Consider the following 22,734-nt stretch of genomic DNA (forward strand, 5'->3'; position numbering starts at 1 on the left):
CAGTGTGGCAGAGAAATATAATTGTTTTACAAGGAGAAGAAAACAAATAATTCAGAACTATATTAAAAATCTATCATAATTTATATTCCTAATATGGAATACACTTTATATATATATAATTTAATATAGTTCTGAATCTGTTAAGCTTTTGAAATTACACTGAATTTAGGTTCAATTAGACTAGCCCTCTCTGAGAAAACCAGGCAAAATATAACAGAGAACCTTGCAATCTCAGAACAATATCTCAAGGAAGAACTTTATGGCTTCTGAGAGACAAGGTTTAAATGACTAATTCAATTAGTATTATTCCTATTAACCCATATGTTATTTGATTAGGCAGCCATTTTTGTGCAAATAAAACCTAATCCTATGTTAATAAGATCCAAAGGAAAACTATTACTGCATATAGCTGAAAAATCTAAGCATAGGTATAGTTGAGAGCATGACTAGGCTCACAGGCCCAGAAATATCTTGAAGATTCTGTCTCTTTGCCTTTCAATACTCTGGTACTTCTACCCACTATTCCCTTCATTCTGAGGCATGCTTCCCTCATCCATTTTTGTGGCAAAGACAGTGCTGTCAATAAGCTAACCAACTAATATACAGCCGAATTATATAATCCTATCCCCCGTTTTCTAAACTTCAAAAAGAAATCAGTGGAGAGGGACACTCTACTTTGCTATAGTTATTATACTTTAATGCTAAATGCATTTACCATATCCTCATCAGTACATAATGAAACTAAAGTAGTCTTATTTAGCATAAACTCATTCCCATATGAACAGGGAATACTGTAAATAGCTTATCTAAGGTTTTTCTTCTTGCTACAATGCCTTCAATTATTTATCCAGTCCTAGGTGTAATAAAATATTATAATTTATTCTCATAGACACGAAATAAAGTACTTTTCAATTATTTTGATTTGGGATTTTTTTGTTTAGGAAAGCAAAGTGCTTTCCCATGCAGTGTGAGCACAAGGCTATCAGGAAGACTTAAGACAGATAAATTTTGCCCAAAGCATTTCAGCAGCAAACCAAACAGTGAAACCCCACTCTGTACATTGTTGAAGAGTTTTTCAGTTGAGGATCAGGAATGAATTTGACCTTCACCTTCTTCAGAGCCTCTCCCATGTGTGATAGTCTCCTCCATTTTGGAGGAAAATCTCTTAGCTCATCTTTGCGTCTCAAAGTCTCTTCTGATCAGCTTTGTTTACCCTTTCCTCTCAGAGGTTCTTGAAGTCAAATCAGAAATTAAAGTTTATCAGAATTAAGCAGGTGTTACTGCCTCAAGACTTGAATGTGCTTAAAATTCATCCTTGAAATGTTACTCACTATGTTTTTTGTTTTTTGGTGTGTGTGTGTGTTGTGTGTGTGTGTGTGTGTGTGTGTGTGTGTGTTTAATAACACTTGGTAATTTTTTTGAGGTTTCTAATGTGGTGACTTGGTTTTTTTTTGTTTTTCTTTTTTTTTTTTTTTTTTTTCTTGTTCTTCTTTCTTTCAAGGACATACTTGAAGTAGAAAAACCTTCTGGAAAAGTGACTGCTTCTCTCATTTGTCCATTTAAGTTTCCATCTAGAACAAATCGTAGATTTCTCATGCCTGTTTTTTTCTGAACTATCTTCTAATACATTACAGTCTTTAGTTGGTGCTATCAAAGTCTAGAATTTTCATAAACAACTAAGTACATACCTTAATGTTGGTGACCAGTTTAACGGTTTCTGTTGTGTTTTATTTTTTTTTACATTAATCTGACTTTATGCTTCTCTGGACTGGAAAATATTCTGCTAATTCATTGTTAAAGAAAATCCAGAGCCTGACAATAGTTAGAGGGTAAGAACAGATTTCATTCAGAGCTATTGCAATAGGGGAAAAGAAACCTAAGTATAGAACTGGTCTCCATTCTGAATACAACATGGACAAGTCGGGGATTTCCAGCCAAGGTGGGAAGGGGCTGTCAGTGAATGAAAAACTACTTAGAGGAAACATCAAAGGTAAAGGGGGATTTCTACCTAAACTCTTGACGGGATTCTTGCTGAAGATAGACCAGGATGATCACGTATCATCTAGGGGCTGTTGGGAAATGATGAATTAAGATACCGAGGGTAATCGACATCGAGGGTGGAGGGTTCTCAGTAAACTTCCCTAGCAAAATTTGAGCTAAAATTGGGCTCTGCAAAGATGGACACAAAAGTCCAAATGTCAAGGTCTGGTTGGCAAGAGAATTCATAGGAGCCTGACTAAAGTGGGGGGGGGGGTCTTTATCAACTCTCTCCTTCCAGTATCATGTCACCAAATGCTGCAGAAATTAAATTACAAAGCCAATCCCTATTCCCCACCATTTGTTGACCCCTCACTGCTGCCTTTCTATCCACTGTCTTCCATCAATGAGCCAGCAATGATGCTGAGTACCTGTTCCCGAATTATTTGCTTTATTCCCCTCAGAGAACTGTGAGCTGCTTGGTGGCAGGGATCAAGCTTTCTCACCTTTGTTTTGCCTGAAATTCCAGAGTAGCTTCTCAACAAGCATTTCTTAATTTGAATGATTTCATTTTTCTGTTACTTCCTAAGATAACAAATCGGGGGCTCTTTCAAACAAAAGTTTTCCTCAACTGACTAGTGTTTGGGAACTACTTCCAGACAACCTCACCGTCCCACTAGTTTAGGGGTGCAATCTTTCAGCAGATAGCTCAATCTCTTTTTGTTTCAGTTTTCTCATCTGTAAAATGAGAACCAATACAGTTCCAATTATATATTTAATATATTTCCACTACGTATATTTCCACTATGGCACTGGGCTATTGTAAGTGGCAAACAAATTGTCTTGGTCAACATGTTTGGTAACTTTGAACATGCTATGACTATTGTTTCCGAAAGGAACACAAGCGCCTACAACATTCACACTCAAACTATATCATTTTACACATAAGCCACATAAGCTTGAAAAGCAGCATGCCCTCTTTCTGAAATCCTCATGACCAGCTTCAAAACATGTAAATTACAGGAAATAATATTTCAAAGAAGACAACAAGTCAGTTCAGATATTTTGTGAACTGGTTATCCCACATTTTAAAAAAGAAAGATGCGAGAGAATAGTTACAAGCATATGCAACATTCCTCTCCATTACTTTTAAATTTACTCAAGATATCAGGCACCTTGTCATAGAGTATGACACTGGGTGCTGTACTGTATTATTTTACAAATATCAGTCATGCTTAGGTCTCCAGACCTGTCAATCTACAAGAACACCAGCTTTCCCATCACTGATGGACCCCTTAATTGAATTATTTCTAAGAACATGATGGCCACTCTGCTGTGTCCACTTTGGGGTTTGGTATCACTACAGAGCAAAGATGTTTTTTTAACAAATGTACCTGATTTCCCAATGGAAGCACAATTAAAGAGAAATCTTATGTAACTGTATTCTATTGCTTAAAGCTGTTGCTGACTGACTAAATTGTCAATAATTGAGTATTATATGTGTTGATTTGTGTATTTTGGTCCTTTCACCTCTTGCTACAAGCTTTCCTTTTTTTTTTTTAATTGTGCTAATTATACTGCACCAAAAGACCATAGCTTTGAGGGCAAAAGATGGTCTGTTCCACGTTGAGGTGAAATGCAGATTTCCCATTGAAAGGCAAATTCTACCTTTCAGAAGATTGAATAGGCTGGTACTTACAGAATCCCAGCTGGTTAAATTTAGAGCATTGGAAAAGATCCAATCCAAGAATAGTCTTTGGATTTAGGCCTGTAACATTTTTATTTGATAGTGTATTGGAAAGAAAAAAAAAAGACATTCATTTTAAGCTGTTGTCTTTATACGTGTTTTTCTGTGGTAGGCGAATGGGTGTTGACAGTGGCGTTGGCTTCAAAACCATCACTTCCCTTAAATGATCTACTTTAATTATATTATGCCAGTTTAAAGGGGCTTCTGTTTGCAAATGTTTACACTGAAATTATCCTCTCCTGCATCTCTCAACGTCAACTGCTTCCTTCTTGGCTTCACCCCATTTTTGCAATCCTGTCTTTGAGCCTTTATCCTCCTTGAAATATGCAGGGTCATGGGTGTCTGAGTATTAGTGCTCATTGCTGCAGTATGGAACTTTTCTTTGACAATTTTTCCACTTACTCATTGATTTCAAAATCATCTCGCTCACGCTTTGGCTCAGGTTCCAGTGTGCTATCCGTTTCCAACCCCAGACTCCCAGTTGCCATTTCTGCAAATCCATTCTCTTTATCAGAATTCTTCTAAATGTGCATCTAAATCACCTGAAGTGGTCATGAAAATGCCTCTTTCTGGGCCCCATCCCAGATCTAATGAATCAGAATCTGAGAGTGAGGCCTGGGGATTTGTATTCATAACAGACTTTCTCCCAAAAGATTCTGCTGTTTGAGAACTGCTACTCTCTGCTCAGCCAGCTTGTGCTAATGATGGTAGCTTTATAAGCGCTGTGAAAGCTGTAGCATATGTATACTAGTTGAGGTAGTGCTACGTGTTACACAGCTTAACAAGCTGAAATCTCTGTGATTTCACACAACAGTATCATGAGGAAAGATGCTCTCCTCTCAACAGTCTTTAGGTGACTCACCCTGACAGAGGCCCTGCCTTCTTCAATACCTATTTCCCAAGGTCACCCTGCACATAAAAATGCAGCCAGCCAACCCAGGAAAAGAGCGTGAGGATCACCCAGGAAATGTTAATGGCCATGGCCTACGAGTGGCTTCCATCACTTCTGCCCATATCCCTACGGCGAACACTTGGGACTCTACCTCACTGCTTGAGAAGTGATGGGAAAGGCAAGCTCTGGGCAGCTGCTTTATAGCAACCACTGTGCACTATACGGACATGGAACGAAACTGCTGGACCCCTGGCATGTCTGCTGCTCAGTGCCACCCAGAATGTAAAGAAATGGATTGCCTGGTTCCGGCACATATTGTGGAGCCTCAGAGGCCTGCTATTCTAACACCTTCATTTCCAGAACTTCCTACCCAAGGAGGAATACCAGGATCCGCACAAGTTGTATCTCTAGACCTATTGGAATCTTCAATATTTCTTTTTCTTAACGTTTCTGCCTGGCTATCTTGAAACACAAGCAGATTTTATAAAATTTTGGAGGTGAGCTATATGAATACTATATCACATGAAAATTAGTGGGTGAATCTTTCAATATGGTCCTGATATTGAAAAACAAGAAAATTATGTGTGTCTGTATACGTGTGTGTGCATGTATATGTATATTTATATATATACACCAATCATATATTGTGTGTACACATGTATACATATTTATATATGTACATTATATATATATATATATATATATATATATATATGCCTCTCAGTTTTGGGGTATGTGTGTTTGTGTGCATGTACATAACAAATTCCAGTGGCAGATTTATTTTTCATGAATGTAAAACATTGCTTTGTGTTCATTTTATTACTAAGGAGATGTAGGGTATATCGGCTCAAGAAAAATTAGAGACTATGTAGCCAAGTCAACATAAAGGTGATTTATGAGCACCTTCATGTGCCTTTTGAGGCTTATATCTCACCGTTCTATTTCTTTCACATAAAATTGAAGGGAGGGAATCAGTGAAGTTTGAAAAATTGCCTTCTAGCTTAGACACTTCCAGTTACACTGAACAATTGTAACAAGACATATTATTTTAACAGGCACAAGGACGACTCTGAAGTTTAACAGGATGTTTGAAGTTCTCCACCTGAAATGAGCCATGAGTCATAATTTTTTTCTACATGCGTTGATTTGTTGGTAGTTTTCTCAGAAAACTTTCAGAATCAAAACATGCATTAGTTTTTGCTTTTATTCCTTTATTACTTCAATTGTTTAACAAAGATTCATTGAGCAACTACTAAGTGTAAGACACTGCTTTAATCACTGAGGAGACAATAATGAAAAATAACGTAGTAAAAAATGTCAAGAGTCAAAAATAAATAGAGGACAGTTATAGAGAATGATAGGGGCTATTATTGTGTAGAGGATGATTAGGAAAGGCCTTTCTGATCTGTGGATATTTGAGCAGAAACCCCAGTGAAGGGAAGGAGTGGGCCATGTGAATATTCATGAGAAGAGGACATCAGGCAGACGTCAGAGAAAGCACTAGTGCTCTGATGGAAGAGAGTATCTTACGTGAGACATCTCAAACACATACATACACACATAAGAAAATTCCCCCATGTGATTTTGAATAAGTAATAATTGGTGAATAAGTTCACCAATATGTATCATCTTTCTTGGAAAAAGCATCCACTACACACTTTCATTTGTCTGCTGTAATAAAATGGTCAATTAGAAACTGTGTTCAACTACAAAGTAATGGAAATATTTTTAAAAAATAAACAAAACAGGTTTTTTTCATTCCTTCACTTACATTGAAGTCAGGGAGTAGGTGATGGAGGGCTGGGGCAGGGACTCCATCGTCTCATCAAGGTGCCAGCCTCCTGTCTTTTTGCTATTCCATTCTTAGTGCATGGATTTCATCTTTAAGTTTACTTCGAGATCACAATATGGCCACTGTAGCTCTAAGCATTATATCTGCTTTCCATGTAGGAAAGAAGGGCAAGTGAGCACCTCTTCTCTGAATCTGATCTCCAGGTCCTTAGCCCTATAGCCAGCTTCTGAGCAACTTCCCCACAACTCTCACCTAACAGCTAGTCAACTGGGTCATATGGCCTCTTTTTTCTGCAAGGAAGGTTAGGAAATATAGTTTTACACAGATACACTGCTCTCCCCAACAAGATCAGTGTTATACAAGGACGAAGGGGAGAACCCATTATCAGTAAACCACTAAACCCAAGTAATCATGGCTTCAGTTATAAGAAGAGAATACAGAACCTTCATTCTATAACCCAATATGAGCCGAAAATCCTATTACTCTGGCCATTATTTGTCCTCCTTAGGTTATACAATACTTTTCTCAGTATATACATCACTTACTCTTCATCTCTTTTCTTTGAGTCCCCACACATGTCTCATCATTTATAATCTCCTCAGGTTGTTGTACTCCCTGAGAAGGCCTATAAATAGCATCTCTCTTCCCTGAATGGAAAAATCAAATGACACTGTAGCAGATGGAAGCCAAATATCATTTTGGTTACTCATAAAGACCAATTCAGAGGGCATAGTTTCAGGTTTATTAGCCAGTAGCTACTACTGAACCCCAAAATAATACAGACTTTTCTACCCACAGTGCTGGATTCCTCCTACAGAAAAAACTCACTCCCAAGAAGCAAATGTATTTGGTTAGTTTTCATAAAATTAACAGTCAGACAGGCACTCCACTGACCAAGTAGGAAATTATTTCACTAACTGTCACCACAATCTGAAAAGAAACCTGAGGTGTGGGAAAGAAGTTCTCCCCCAACACTCATGGTTTCTGGTACACTGGTCATCCCAGGGAATCATGCATCTCAGAATCCTCCCCCTTGAATCTGCTCAAACCAAAAGAATGTGTCAACCCTAATCCTAAGCCTTAGAAAGGTCACTTGCTGCTTCGATTGCTCTCTTGAGAACTGTGAACCAATATGTAAGAGTCCAGCTACTCTACTGGACAGGCCATAGAGGAAGGCCACTTACAGAGAGGGAGGGGCTCTGAGATTATAGAAAAAGAAGGAGAATTCCAGCTATCCCAGGGTCCAGCTAAGCCCAGATCCCTACTGACTCAGCGACTTAACTGCAGCCACATGAGTGACCACCCACAAGATGAGCAGGACTGCCCAGCCAAGACAGCCCACGTGGCAAGACTGGAGCAAATACATTAAATCACAGCTGTCTTAGATCGCTAAGATTTGGGGTGGCTCGTTATAGAACAATCAATAGCTAAAGCAATTAAATACTGGTATTTCTTCTTCTATAATATATTTCGTATTGTTTCCTTCTTATCTAGTCTCAGCTTCAGTGCATATTACCTCTGAACTTAAGATATTGGCAAGTTCTCAATAAATATTAGTCATTATTATGTAAGTTGCTTTGTAAATGGCAGTGTCAGTGTAAATATTCAGAGTAATAACCATTTCTGAGCATTGTTCACTGCTTGTTGCTTTTTCAAAACTCTTTAATGATGCTTAGTCTTCTCAGTGATTGGAAATTGTCCTTTTTATGGTCTTCTATCGGTTGCAGTGCCTATTCTATTTTTGGATAATGCCGGGTGGGTCTTTCTTATTTGCTTCTTCTTAGAAGTTCTTGTGAGTGCTGTTGCTGCTTCATATTATGAACTGCTTCCTTATCTATACAATGTTTTCACATATTCCCTTTCTCTTTCCTCCCATTCTCCTCTTTCCAATTGCCAGACTCTAGACACTGGGCCCTCAGAGTTAGTATTCCCATAGCCTAATATTTCATAAGTGTGCATGTGTATGTAGTTGTCATATGTGTGTGTCAGTATGTGTCAGCTACATAGGATGATGGTACTTGAGCAAAGCTGAGACCCAGCATTCTCACTTTTGAAATTAACTAGTATTGAGAAGTCAGTTGGAAGCTGACTGCCTGCCTTCACACCTAGGCATCTGGCTCCGAGCACAAGAACAACCTGCAAACTACCTTCATGCAGAGTTGTATCCTCGAAACTCCAGCAAGTTTTGACCTAATCTCATCACGGTATGTCAAAGATATGATGTGGTTAGGACCTAAATTTTCAGAATATTAGATGACCAATTTTCTAGGTTGATTAGTCCTTAATTCATTCTGGGCTGTAGGAAAAATAGGAGGCATAGTGTGTAAAGCCCACAGGACTTTTAAGGGACCATGAAATTGTTTTATTTTTCTCTCCCATTCAGAAGAAGTAATTGAACTTGAGGTTGAAGAAAAAAAATGTTATATATAATATTCATCTACATGCCAACGCAGTAGTAAAATATAGTTTTAAATATTTTTTATGGAGGTAGAGACCCACAAATGTACAAGGGCCTAGAGAAAGTCATAATGTGGCCCAAGATTTATTAGGCTGATTGGTCTCAAAATTTAGAAGGCATTAGACTTCCCTGTGCTTTTTATTAAACAGATTCTCAGTCACAATAGCAGTGATGCTGTTAAGCAAATCTAGAATCAATCTCAGGAATCTGCATCCTTGATGAGCAAGTTAGGTAATTTTATTACACACTGAATTAGAGGAAAAGTAAAGAAGTAAAACCAGAAAAAGAATGAAGTTTTTTTTCTGCTTCTAAGGAGCAGAGTTGAGGGATGGGACATAATAGGTATGAGCATGTTGCTTTTTGTTATAATTTTTCTGTCTTAATTGATTTGTTCTTACCACATGCATATGGCAAGTATTCAACTGTTGTCTCCTTGATCAGAAGCATACCTGTACTCCCTTGAAATAATCCGTGTGTAGATTATTCTGCAGGGAGGAGCACGATTTGTGGACTACAAGAAAATCACTTAACTTGTACACCAGCAAATAGGAGCTAGGTCAGGTGAACCTTGGACACAGCTCAGATTTTTGTGCCTTATACAAATTGTAGCTGGGTCTGTGTACAACAGAATAGTTGAGTAGATGATAAAAATACTAAACAAAGAAACAAAGAATACAGGTTTCAAAATGAGAACTTAGAAAGGTTCTTTCCTGTTAATTTTGAACAGCTTTAGATGTTTTCATTTCCCTAAGAGAAGAGTGAAATCAAGATGTACAAGGCCAAGAGAAAAGCAGAGATAGTTGGGTTGGAATGACTGATGTTCAAATTAGCCACCTATGATGCTGCACCCATCGGATAAATCAATGGTACTGCAAGGATGGGCTATTCTCCATACTCATATAAGTATCTGGGATCTCCAGCCAACTGCTCATTTGTGATAAGGTGTGTAAGAGCAGCATATGTATCTAATTTTGAGGGGAGCTAAAATTTATTAAGTTTAACCAGCTTGCCTAGCAAAAGTCAGCTTTCAGCCAAGTTGATTATACACAGGCCAGTAAGTTATTATTTTGTTAAGATGAATTGAATAACCACCAAAGAATTTGTCAGGGGGCAGGGCCTGAACAAAGCTAGGAACCTTAGTACATTATAAATAGTAACATCTTCCCTATGAGATACCATGATGTGTTCCACAGCATGAACTGGAGTTATTGGTTATTCCCTCCAAGTCCTGGGAAATACAATTCAGTGTTCCATGATTGCAAAGTGCCTCATAACAGTCATTATTTTATCTTCACAACAAGCATATTGGGCAGCCTGGGGATGTGATTCCCATTTTACACAGGAGGAAACAATCAGAGAAAGATTAAGTAATTCACCCAATGTTCCAGAATGCAAGAGGACAGACAAGTCCAATTTTGAGCTGTGAATTTCTATCACATCATTTAGCTCATCGCCCAGCTCGCTTACAATCCCAAAATAAAATTCGACTGGTTTGAACATTTAAAAAGATATCATAATTACTTAAATGAAAGACGTCTTGATGGACTTGAATGCTATTTCTTGTCTGCCCTCATCCCCTTGGACACGTTCTGTGAAATTTCTTTTCTCAAGGACAGTGTTGATTTAATTGGAAAGAATCATGCTCCTGTTTCCTATTTTGGCTACTGCAGTACCCCCCGCCATATGCACAGTGGCCATCTGGAAAAATTCGTTCCTAACTTCAGGGAGTATTACAGCAGTTTGCCCTAAAACTGTTTACCCACTGGCACCACTCTTCATTTTTCAGAAGCAGGGTGATTTCTACTTGGGTTTATTTGAGATTCTGCCTAACAACCAAAACAAACAGTGGTGCGTAAGCCTCCTTGAGCACATATGTAAACAATACTCCCCCAGTGCTACTCTATAATTTGGTCCTTTTTTGGCAGTTTTTGTTTTTTATGAAGAGTTGTTTAATTCAGGCTTTATTCAATGTATTCATGAATACAAGGCTTTTTTTTTTTTTCATTTCCTTTTTTTCAGACTAAGAAATACTCAAAGGTATAATCAGGTCTTTCCACAGTATTTAATTAGCCATAATTAAAAGACATCTACAGAAAGCACGGTGTTTTCAAAGTCTTTTCTTCTGTTACATTGCTAATGAATTAAGAAATTAGTTGGCATTGTGAGTTACACTAGAAAATGTCAATGAGAAAATATTAACTGTCTTATAAAAGTATCCTTTTCTTGTAGATCATTTTCTGTCACTATATTAAATTCAATGTCATTCCCAATCACTAAAAGAAAAAAAAGAAGCCAAAGCATAAAAATTGTGGGAGGGGGGAAAAAGCAGAGAAAGGGATAAAAAATGTTCCTATAGACTCGTATTCTAGTAAGTTTATTTTAAATGATTAAATCTTCAAGTTATCACAATAGGTTTTGAAGAATTTTTTAAATCTCCAAATCTCTTAGGGATAGTGGGGTGGAGGGCAGGGGATAACAAGAGTGTTGGGAAAATGAACTTATTTTCATACCTGAAAATCTGACTCTATCAGTTAATAACATATATGGAAATATTATACACATGATTAATTCTAACAACAATAACAAGGTCTCATAAAGGACAATTTAACAAAGAATTTGGAAAATATTACTTCGTGGAAATCTCTTGTCCTTCAGAAGGCTGTTTTCCATGGGCATATATAGACTTTCTCCTTCCATTTTAAATGATAAAAAATAGTTTTTACTTGGGTAAAAAATAGAAATCAAATATAACAACTATGATTGGTAAAAGACAGACAGAATGTACCCAAAAAACGTATACATATTTTAAGAAAGGGAAAAAATTGTATTAAAATTGTAGTACTCAATATATTTACCAATAACAAACGATGAGTACAAGTCCTGTATCCATTTTTTTTGGCACCCCCGGTATATGTTTAGCATGTGAAAAGCTATATAAATCTTTAAGATACTAGAAAAGTGCCAATGCATGTGAACAAAGGGGATGAACAGACCAAATCATATCCAAACAATACTGATAGCTAATAAACATAAAATAGGTCAATTTCACTAGTAATCAAAGAAATACAGATCAAAATGAGATCACTCTTTACTTCTATACGTTATTAAGAATTTCTTAAAATCATAACACCCAGTTTGGAGAAGCTGTGGAGAAATGGATAATCTGATCCACTGGTGTGGGACTACCAGTGATGTATCTTTGTAGAGAGCAATTAAGCTGTGTGTTATCAAAAGCATTAAAAATGAGCATATGCTTTGACTCAGTAATTTTATTTCTAAGAATTTCTTTCTAAAGAAATTTTCAAAGATGAAGTGAGATGCTTATCTTGTAAGTTATTTATAATAGCAAATATCACAGTAAATCTGTATTACCAAAAATATAGAAGTAATCTAAATGACAACAACATTTCAGGTTTAAATATATATTAATTATATGCATTTAGTTAAATATTATGCCAATAAAAATATTTCTGAAGAAAATGTAATGACATACAGAAAGAGTTATCATACAATGTTTTGTGAAAACAGAATATAAAACTATATTATCCAAATGTTTTCAAAAAATGTATATCTAAGTGTATAGAGAGAAGACTAAAAATACATTAAAATATTAACAGAAGTTATATCTGGGTAGTTGAAATTCCTTGAAATTTTTGCCTCTATTTTTTGTAAAATGCACTATAAGGACAATGTTCTATTTTATGATTACAAAATATAAAATTGACTTCATAATACAAGTTTAGGATCAATATGTTTCTTTGAAGGAATAAGTACTAGAGCAGAAGCATATTTTCAAATTTAGACTTTTGCCACAATTAAATGTAACTGAAAATATTTATAATATTTAATCCGTATATCTGTAGGCCTTAATGACTCTAAGTTATCCCATAATTATTTTAAGATTGATTAAAAAATCCTCTAATAAATCTAAAAAGACAAATGCCATTATCTACCCTCCATAATCGGACAGAGTTTAATTTCAAATTGAAGTTTATCTGGAGTCCTTAATTCTGTGCTAAACAATTTGGAAATCCACTAATTAGTGAATCAGATAGAACAATGGCATGTGCAGAATGATCACAGAAATGAAGACTAATAATCATTTTCATACTATATATTTGAAGAAGTGAAGACTGATAATCATTTTCATGTTATATATTTGACTTTCATACGTGTAAACAGGAGTGATGTTTTTCTGATTAGAGATATGGAGAAGTTTATTAGAGTAAAATTAACAGAGTTGCCCGGGTCTCTTGTCAAGTCAAAAATGGAACCAGGTTTTTCACTTTGTACATCTGATTTCTAATCCTAGACCAAAGTTCAGAGTTTGTGCCTATGTTCCAAGCGAGCACCCAAAAATAATCACTCTCCCTCATCCATCAGTGATTCTACTAAAAATGTTTGTTCTTAAAGTTAAGTATGACATCATCTGTAGCTGCTAAGTTTGATAACAACACACATTTCTAGTAAACAGCCTTGGAGACGCAAAGCCATGAGCCTGAAGTGGGCTCAAATTTCCACTAGGTGGCAGGTAGCCTGCTTTTCCTCTAGTGAACGAGTTGCAGGGAATTTGCAGCTGTTTGCCACATTTAAAAAATGTAATTTAAGCAAACTCTTACCAGATATTATATTCACATTGCTTAAAAAGCTAATTAACATAAAGGCTTAAGTTACAAGTGCCTTTTTGAACATTTAAATGATATAGTTACAGTTATTTTTTTATTCCACAGCTGGGGACCTGAACTCTGGATTCCCCATTTAATAGATGAAGATATTATTAGTGTCTCTCTCCCTTCCCTTCATCCCACCTTTCCCTTTCTATTTTCCCTAACTAACTATCATCTGTACTTGAACATTATCAAACTTGGTAACATTCACAGTCTGTCAATCATGCTTTGTTCTTCGATGATTCTAAATGATGGAACTATAAATAGTAACATTATAACTAACAACATAATTTTTTTCACTAACAATCAAGTAGTTTACTATAATCACAGTCCCCTTCCTATATAACTAGGGTCCATTTGTTTTAACGTGGAGTTTCCCATTTCCTTTTCTTCTTATTTTTCCTTTTTCTCATAAAAGTCTTTGATTTTTCTTCTAATATTACCATGGATTTTTTTAAACTCATAATCATTTCTAATTTCCAAGAGATCTTTCAAGTTTTCAGATTTTATTTTTTATGTAGTATATTGTTTTTTTACTAATGAAGAATTAATTTTTCTCAACTCTACTTGAGAATTTAATTTGAATCTTATTTTGGAAGTCCTAACACGGTCCCTGAAAGAGTACGAATTTCTCAATGATTTTTCTTTCCTTTCTTTCCTCTTTCCTCCCTTTCCTGCCCCTCTCCCTCCCTCCAGCAGCTCACAGCATCCCTACTTCCCGTTTGAATCACTCTGCAGCAAGTTTTTACTGTGTCCCAGAGTTCCTCAATGACATTGGGCCCAGTTGTGCACAGGCTTTTCTTGGTCTCCTTTCCTTCCTGTTGTCACTTCCCCACTTTCCCACTAGAGTGTCTAGAGGTTCCTTTCCAAATAAACTACTTCTATCTAAATGAAGAGAGTGAATTTTCTAAAGTGTGACAGATCTTTGATTGCCCATTCATACTAAATGTGAAGCAACTGAGTAAATGATGATAAAGCATTCAGTTTGTTGGGCGACTCATACTTAACCAAAGTTGAATGTTTTGTTCTTTAGCACTAAATACCTTTACTACCTATCAGCCTCAGTTTCCTAAAACACTGCCCGTTTACTTCGAAGACAGTTGGGTAATTTTTCTATTTCTTTAAAGATAAATTTTACTAGTTGAAAAAAAAAGTTTACTGTTGATATTGCTATTGCCTGAAGGATAAATGTCTTGACTCCTGATGTTGCACTGGAGATGGGGGGTTGGGGGGAGGGTGGGTAAGGGGGATACAGTTGATTTGAACACAGCCTTGTGGTTTACCCTCTTTCTTCTGTCTCCTCTGCTTTAAGGGTAGAACAGTTGAATTGCTTTGGGGTCCTGCAGGGCATAGTGACTCTGCTTAGCTGTAATCCCTCCTTTATTACATAATTTAAGCAATAGCTTTCTCTGCTCCACTTTATAGCTCATTTTTTCTCCTTCCAAATAGTTGTTGAAATTTGCTACAGTTGATGGCTCCCTTCCTATTCTCTTCATGATTGTAGATACATACATTTTTAAATCTCTTTATGATCAATTTAAGGATGACCTCTTGAAAGAAAGGGAACAAATGCATGTGATCGGAGTACCATATTAAAAGGGAAGCTAGCTGTTATCTTTTCTAAAAAAAAAAAGCTATCAGCAAAGTGTACTTCATACCTTATGTAACTATAAGCTATTAAAATGAGATCTCATTTGTAACTGGAGGATTATAAAATATATACAATTTTGATGCAGAAGGCACCTGGCTCAGTTTTGATGGGCCTTCTTTTTAATTAAATCTCTATTATATCCCAAGCTTCATTATAATTTTATTTTGTCTCTCTTCAGAATCACAAAGCCATTTCATACTCATTCTGGAGACTTTTGAATCCTAATAATTCATTAAGGGAATCCAGATGTAAGTTGAATTGACTATCAGATACTGTAATGATCAATTATGTTTATGCTTCTGGGTGCTGAGATGTTTCGAAATTATAATTTATTCTCTTTATGCGTTAGGTATTATGCATTAAGTATTTAATTCCTTCACATGTTATCTAACTCCTCTATTTTGGAGATTGCTAGAAAGTCTCCTGAGAAAACTATATTATTCTCAGTTTCAGTGCCACACCCTATCCTTCGATGTATTCTTCTCTGTAAAGCACAGAGGGTACTTTGTGGTTCAAAGATTTTTCTTTTTCCCTCCTCTACTTAAAAGGAGATTTCACATAGTAAATCAAGTTACTCCTAGTTTCCCCTCTCACAGTTCTGGAAGAACTGAAAGAAAGGTTACTCTTCCTTGGGATATCAGACACATGCTAATGGCCCCTCTTGCCCACTAGAATGGTGTCTTCAGCATTTAACAATGCACCCACAGAGTGTATTGCCTGGCATGTTCTCATTCTGTAACAGTCATTACTGAATGAAAGAATGAATCCCAGAATAGTGCTCCTCTTTGGTCCATGTAGAAGGCAGAATAACAGCTCCTCTAAAGATGTCCACATCCTAATCCCTGGAACCTATGCATATCTTACCTTACATGGCAAAACGTATTTTACAAATGTAATTAAGGTAATATGGATTTTTTAAAATTTATTGGGGTAAATATTGTTAGTAAAATTACATAGACTTCAGGTGTCCAATTCTGTATACATCATCTATAAATCCCATTGTGTGTTCACCACCCAGAGTCAGTAATCCTTCCATCACCATATATTTGATCCCTCTTACCCTCATCTCCCACCCCCCATCCCCTTACCCTCTGGTAACCACTATTGTCTGTGTCTATGAGTTTTTGTTTTTCATTTGTTTGTCTTGTTCTTTTGTTGTTTTTGGTTTATATACCACATATCAGTGAAATCATAGGGTTCTCTGCTTTTTCTGTCTGACTTATTTCGCTTAGCATTGTACTCTCAAGATCTATCCATGTTGTCACAAATGTTCCTATATCATCTTTTCTTATCATCGAATAGTATTCCATTGTGTATATATACCACAACTTCTTTATCCATTCATCTATCATAGGACATTTTGGTTGTTTCCATGTCTTGGCCACTGTAAAAAAAGCTGTAATGAACATTGAAGCACACGTGTCTTTATGGATAAATGTTTTCAGATTTTTTGGGGTAGATACTCAGGAGAGGGATTGCTGGGTCATATGGTAATTCTATTCATAATTTTTTCAGGAACCTCCACACTGCCTTCCATAGCAGCTGCACCAGTCTGCATTCCTACCAACAGTGTATGAGGGTTCCTTTTTCTCCACAGCCTCTCCAACACTTGTTACTATTTGTCTTGTTGATGATAGCCATTCTGACTGGGATGAGGTGATATCTCATTGTGATTTTTATTTGCATTTCTATGATGATTAATGATGTTGAGCATTTTTTCATATGTCTATTTGCCATTTGTATGTCCTCTTCGGAGAAATGTTTCTTCATGTCCTCTGCCCATTTTTCAATTGGGTTGTTTGTTTTGTTGTTGTTGAGTTTCATGAGTTCCTTGTATATTTTGGATATTAGCCCCTTATTGGAGGCACTGTTTGCAAAAACCTTCTCCCATTCAGTCGGTTGCCTCTTTATTTTGTCGATGGTTTCTTTTGCTGTGCAGAAGCTTTTAAGTTTCATATAGTCCCATTCGTTTATTTTAGCTTTTACTTCTATTGCCTTTGGAGTCAAATTCATATAATGCTCTTTGAACCCAAGGTCCATAAGTTTAGTACCTATGTTTTCTTCTATGCAGTTTATTGTGTCAGGTCTTATGCTTAAGTCTTTGATCCATTTTGAATTAATTTTGGTATATAGTGACAGACAGCAGTCCAGTTTCATTCTTTTGCATGTGGCTAACCAATTCTCCCAGCACCATTTATTGAAGAGGCTGTCTTTCCTCTATTGTATGTTTTTAGCTTCTTTGTCAAAAATTATCTGTCCATATTTATGTGGTTTTATTTCTGGGTTCTCAATTCTATTCCATTGGTCTATGTGTCTGTTTTTCTGCCAATACCATGCTGTTTTGATTATTGTAGCCCTGTAGTACAAGCTAAAGTCAGGGAGTGGGATACCTCCAGTATTGTTCTTTTTTCTTAAGATTGCTTTGGCTATTCGGGATCTTTTGTGGTTCTAAACAAATCTGATGATTTTTTGTTCTATTTCTTTTAAAAATGCCATTGGGATTTTGATGGGGATTGCATTAACTCTGTGTATTGCTTTGGGTAATATGGCCATTTTAACTATGTTGATTCTTCCAATCCATGAGCACGGAATGTCTTTCCATTTCTTTGTGTCTTCTTCAATTTCTTTCAAAAATGTTTTATAGTTTTCAGTATATATAGGTCCTTCACATCCTTGGTTAAGTTTATTCCTAGGTATTTTATTCTTTTTGCTGCAATTCCAAAAGGAATTGTTTTTTGTATTTCTTTTTCTGAGATTTCATTGTTAGTATATAGGAATACAATGGACTTTTGTACGTTGATTTTGTAGCCAGCAACTTTACTATATTCATTGATTGTTTCTAATAGCTTTTTGGTGGAGTCTTTAGGGTTTTCTATATATAGCATCATGTTATCTGCAAAGAGTGATAATTTAACTTCTTCATTCCAAATTTGGATGCCTTTCATTTCTTTCTCTTGCCCAATTGCTCTGGCAAGAACTTCCAACACTATGTTGAAAAGCAGAGGTGATAGGGGACATCTCTGTTGTGTTCCTGAACATAGAGCAAAGGGTTTCAGTTTTTCACCATTAATTATGAGATTACATGAGGGCTTGTCATATATGGCCTTTATTATGTTAAGGTATTTTCCTTCTATACCTATTTTGTTAAGTGTTTGAATCGTAAATGGATGTTGTATCTTGTCAAATGCTTTTTCTGCATCAATTGATAGAATCATATGATTTTTGTCCTTTATTTTGTTTATGTGATGTATCATATTGATGGATTTGCGGATCCTGAACCATCCTTGTTCCTTGGGGATGAACCCCACTTGGTTGTGATGAATAATCTTTTTAATGCATTGTTGTATTCGATTTGCTAGAATTTCTTTTAGGATTTTTGCATTTGTATTCATCAGAGATATTGGTCTGTAGTTTTCTTTTTTTGTGTTGTCCTTACCAGGTTTTGGTATCAGGGTAATGTTGACTTCATAAAATGAGTTAGGGAGTACTGTCTCTTCTTCAATTTTTTGGAAGAGTTTGAGCAGGATTGGTATTAAATCCTCTTTGAAGGTTTGGTAGAATTCACTAGTGAAGCCATCTGGTCCCGGACTGTTGCTTTTGGGAAGGTTTTGGATGACTGATTCAATTTCTTTACTGGTGATCTGTCTGTTTAGATTTTCCAGTTCTTCATGGCTCAGCCTTGGAAGGCTATATGTTTCTAAGAACTTGTCCATTTCTTCTAGGTTATTGAATTTGGTGGCATATAGTGCTTCGTAGTATTCTTGGATGATCCTTTGTATTTCTGTGGTGTCCGTGATAACTTGCCCTTTTTCATTTCTGATTTTATTAATTAGTGTCTTCTCTCTTTTTATCTTAGTGAGTCTAGCCAAGGGTTTGTCAATTTTGTTAATCTTTTCAAAGAACCAGCTCTTTGTCACATTAATTTTTTTCTATTGTGTTTTTGTTCTCTATTTCATTTAGGCTGCTCTGATTTTTGATATTTCCTTTCTTCTGCTGACCTTGGGTTTCTCTTTTTCTTCTTTTTCTAGTTCTTTAAGGTGTAACGTGAGGTTATTTATTTGGGATTTTTCTTATTTCTTGAGATAGGCCTGTAATTATATAAATTTCCCTCTTAAAACTGCTTTCACTGCATCCCAAAAATTTTGGTGGGATGTATTTTCATTCTCATTTGTTTCTATGTATCTTTTGATCTCTCCTCTAATTTCTTCTTTAACCCAGTCGTTCTATAAAAATATGTTGTTTAATCTCCATGTATTTGTGTTTTTTCCTGCTTTATTTTTGTAGTTGATATCCAATGAGGAGACTATCCTAGATTACTCAGGTGGACCCAATCTAATCATATCGGTCCTTAAAAGCAGAGAACTTTTCCCAGCTATGGTCAGAGAGATGCAATCTTGCTGGCTTTACAAATGGAGGAAGTGTCCCTGAGCCAAGGAATTCAGAAGGCTTCTAGAAGGTAGAAAAGGCAAATACATGAATCCTTCCTTAGAGCCTCCAGAAAGAAAGACGGCCCTGCTCACACTTTGATTTTAGCATAGTGTGACAGACTTCTAATGTACAAAAACTGCAATTGAATACATTTAAGTTGTTGTAAGTCACTAAATTCGTGGTAATTTGTTACAGCAGCAATAAAATCTAATGTACCTTTGACTTCTATGCCTGCAAGATCCTCACTTTTGTTTCTACCTGTTAAAAAAAAAAAATCTATCCATCCTCCAGCACCTATCTTAAATTCCATTTCCACGTGAACACTTTCATGTTTCCCCCTCCCCAAATGAGTTGATCCTTCCCTGTTGTAAACTTTCATTGCCCATTTTGATGTATTTTGTGTTTTTCTGTTATCCTGCTTTTGTATTGTAAATCTCTCAAGAGCAAGAAGCCAAGAAGTTTACTGTAAGTCTTGAGGGTAAGAATCCTGTCTTACTTATCTTTTTATCCACCAATATAATATCCATGTAAATGTTTGCTAAAATGATCAGGAAATGAAAACTTATAACCACACTGCTGGGAACTGAATTCTGTCCAGCTCATATTCATATATTAAAGCCTTAACCTCCAATGTGGCTGTATTTAGAGATAAGGCCCTTAGAGAGTAATTAAGGTTAAATGAGGTCACAAGGGTGGGGCTCCAATCTGATAGGACTGTGGCTTTACAAGGAGAGAGAGAGATCTGCCTGCTGTGAGAGCACACTGCTAGAAGCCAGGAAGAGAACCATTACCAGAACATAATCAGCCCATTCTTTGATCTCAGACTTGCCAGCTCTAAAATTGTAAAAAATAAATTTCTGTTTAAGCCACCCAGTGTATGGTATTTTGTCATGGCAACCCAAACAGACTAAAACACACACCTGAAAATAAAATTATAATATATTTCACCATAAGAAGTATATAATATCACGAAACCCTACATTATTTAAACTGAAAGTATAAGATGTTGAATTGGATGAAATAATATATATATGCATTGGTCTTCCTCCCAAGGGGCGATGAACTTAATCTTTGCCATTTGTGCTTCTCTTTTTGAGACATGTTATTTACAAAACTATCCCTCTCTCCACATTGAGATCAAAGAGACTATCCATTTAACTTGATATAATTCGATCATAGTCTTGGTCTCATTTGATTATGGTTTTAGGTAATGTATGAGAAAGATTGAAGTATTTCTTTTCTTTCTACAACAAATTAGCTGGAAGCACCTGTACTGTTACCTGCTCAAGCAAAAATAGGCCAGCAGTTCTTTTGTTTGCTGTGATTACCTTACCTTCATGCTACCTCTCCTATTGTGACGTGGTAAGAATACCTGCATTTGAAAATTGATCACTATTACTTTCTAAAAATTATTCTGCCAATGTGACAGGTACCTGATGATAAATAATAGGGTTGTTTCTACAAACCAAAGACCAGTGCTGTCAGGTCAAAATATGACATTCAAGAAGAGCTGCATTAAATCTAACATCCAAGAATTTCAAATCTAAGGGTGTCAAAAGGAGTAGTTTCCCTATACAACAGTGATAGACCACAAGAAGAATGTATAACGTGAATGTAACTGGAAAATGAATTGTTTTAAAATTTATGTATTAAGGTTGGCATGATGAATTATAGCTGGAAGTAAAATGATCACATAAAGCATGGTGGCTAAGTGAAATATGTGCTAGAAAGTTCCCCCTGAAATATCAGTGGTCTTCAAGACTGACTCCCTACAGAATCCACTGAAACTCTGGTGATTTTCATGGTTGAATGCTTATAGAATGCACTGTAGTGATAATCCAACTATAATGAGTAAATAAAGGCAGCAAAGCTCTATTGAAAAAGGAAGACTGCCTTTTGGTCATTGAGCTCAGTTAGATAAAAATATTATTGCACAGCTATAAACAAGAGAAAACTGTCCTAGTGTTGATGGTAATAATTTAGAAATGAATGTCATTTTTGTCAGACAAGTGATTCTTCTAAGGTCAAAAAGAACCAGTGAAGTCTCCCCAGTCATTATATACACAAGATCCAACCTTCAAGCTTTACTTCCTTCATCTTGAAATTCAATCAGTCAGCCTTCCCAATCAGGAACATCCACCAGTATGCAAGCCAGTCTAATGGCTTTGTGAACTGATTATTAAATGGTGCCTGAGATGCCAAAATAACAGTCCTGATTGATGTTTCTGAAGATGTAGAAAGTGTGATTCATTTTTCCGTTGGGTCAATATCAGCGTGAAGAAGGGCAAGAATTACATATGAATACTCATAAGGTGGCTGAAATGATTCTCACTATTGATGCTCCTCAGAAGTATGATATAAGTGGAACAGAGTTCAGCATGATATCTGGACAGACCAGTTACTCATTTATCCTTTCAAATATTCAACATGTAACCTTGGAGAGCTACGCAGTGCCAAACAAAGTTTGCTACTCATGGTCCTATTGAGCCATGTATGTCTTCTTCATGGAATAAATAACCAAATGTGAGAAAACATTTACAGGTTAAAGAACAGAACCCTCTATCTAATGCAATAGTATCATCTTCAGCACCCCTAGAGCAAGAGGTCATCCAGTCTCTGGTTAAAATCTCCCAGAACGCTCTAAAGACAAATTCTCAGATCTATGAAATCTGCCCCTGATATGACCCCTGGCAGCCAGTCCAGTCAGCAACTTGAAGGGCTGCTACTCTGCCAGAGACAGTCTGCAGGATGACAGCAGGGTGCCGGTGGAGCAAATGTCTGTGGCTCTGAGTTTTATTTCTGAGTGAGAACCAATGGATGGCTCATCCCATATACACGCACGCATGCTAATGGCTTCATCTTTACAGTTCTAAATGTAATGCCATGTTAATTTGGATAAACAGTTGTTAAGGTTCTTATCAAAGTTTTTTTTTTTTCCTGTAGCCATTTACTTAACATTGTAGTTTTCTCCTCTCAAGCCTTCCAGTTTAAATTGTTTAAAGATAATCTCTGTGTTAATACCAGATATAGACAAAAATCATCTATATTGTGTCAAGTACAGACAAGAGAAACATAAAAGCCTAATTTCTGATCTTTACGTAATGTTTCTTCTTCTTTCCTGA

At 36.3% G+C, this 22,734-nt stretch overlaps 1 protein-coding gene across 1 annotated transcript in view; it reads left to right on the forward strand.

Moving 5' to 3' along the window:
• VWC2L (von Willebrand factor C domain containing 2 like) overlaps positions 1-22,734 on the forward strand; it is a 151,031-nt gene that overhangs the window by 72,836 nt on the left and 55,461 nt on the right. The window lies entirely within an intron of this gene.

The sequence above is a fragment of the Rhinolophus hipposideros genome (genome assembly GCF_964194185.1).
Source record: "Rhinolophus hipposideros genome assembly, chromosome: 6".
Classification (NCBI taxonomy): Eukaryota; Metazoa; Chordata; class Mammalia; order Chiroptera; family Rhinolophidae; genus Rhinolophus; species Rhinolophus hipposideros.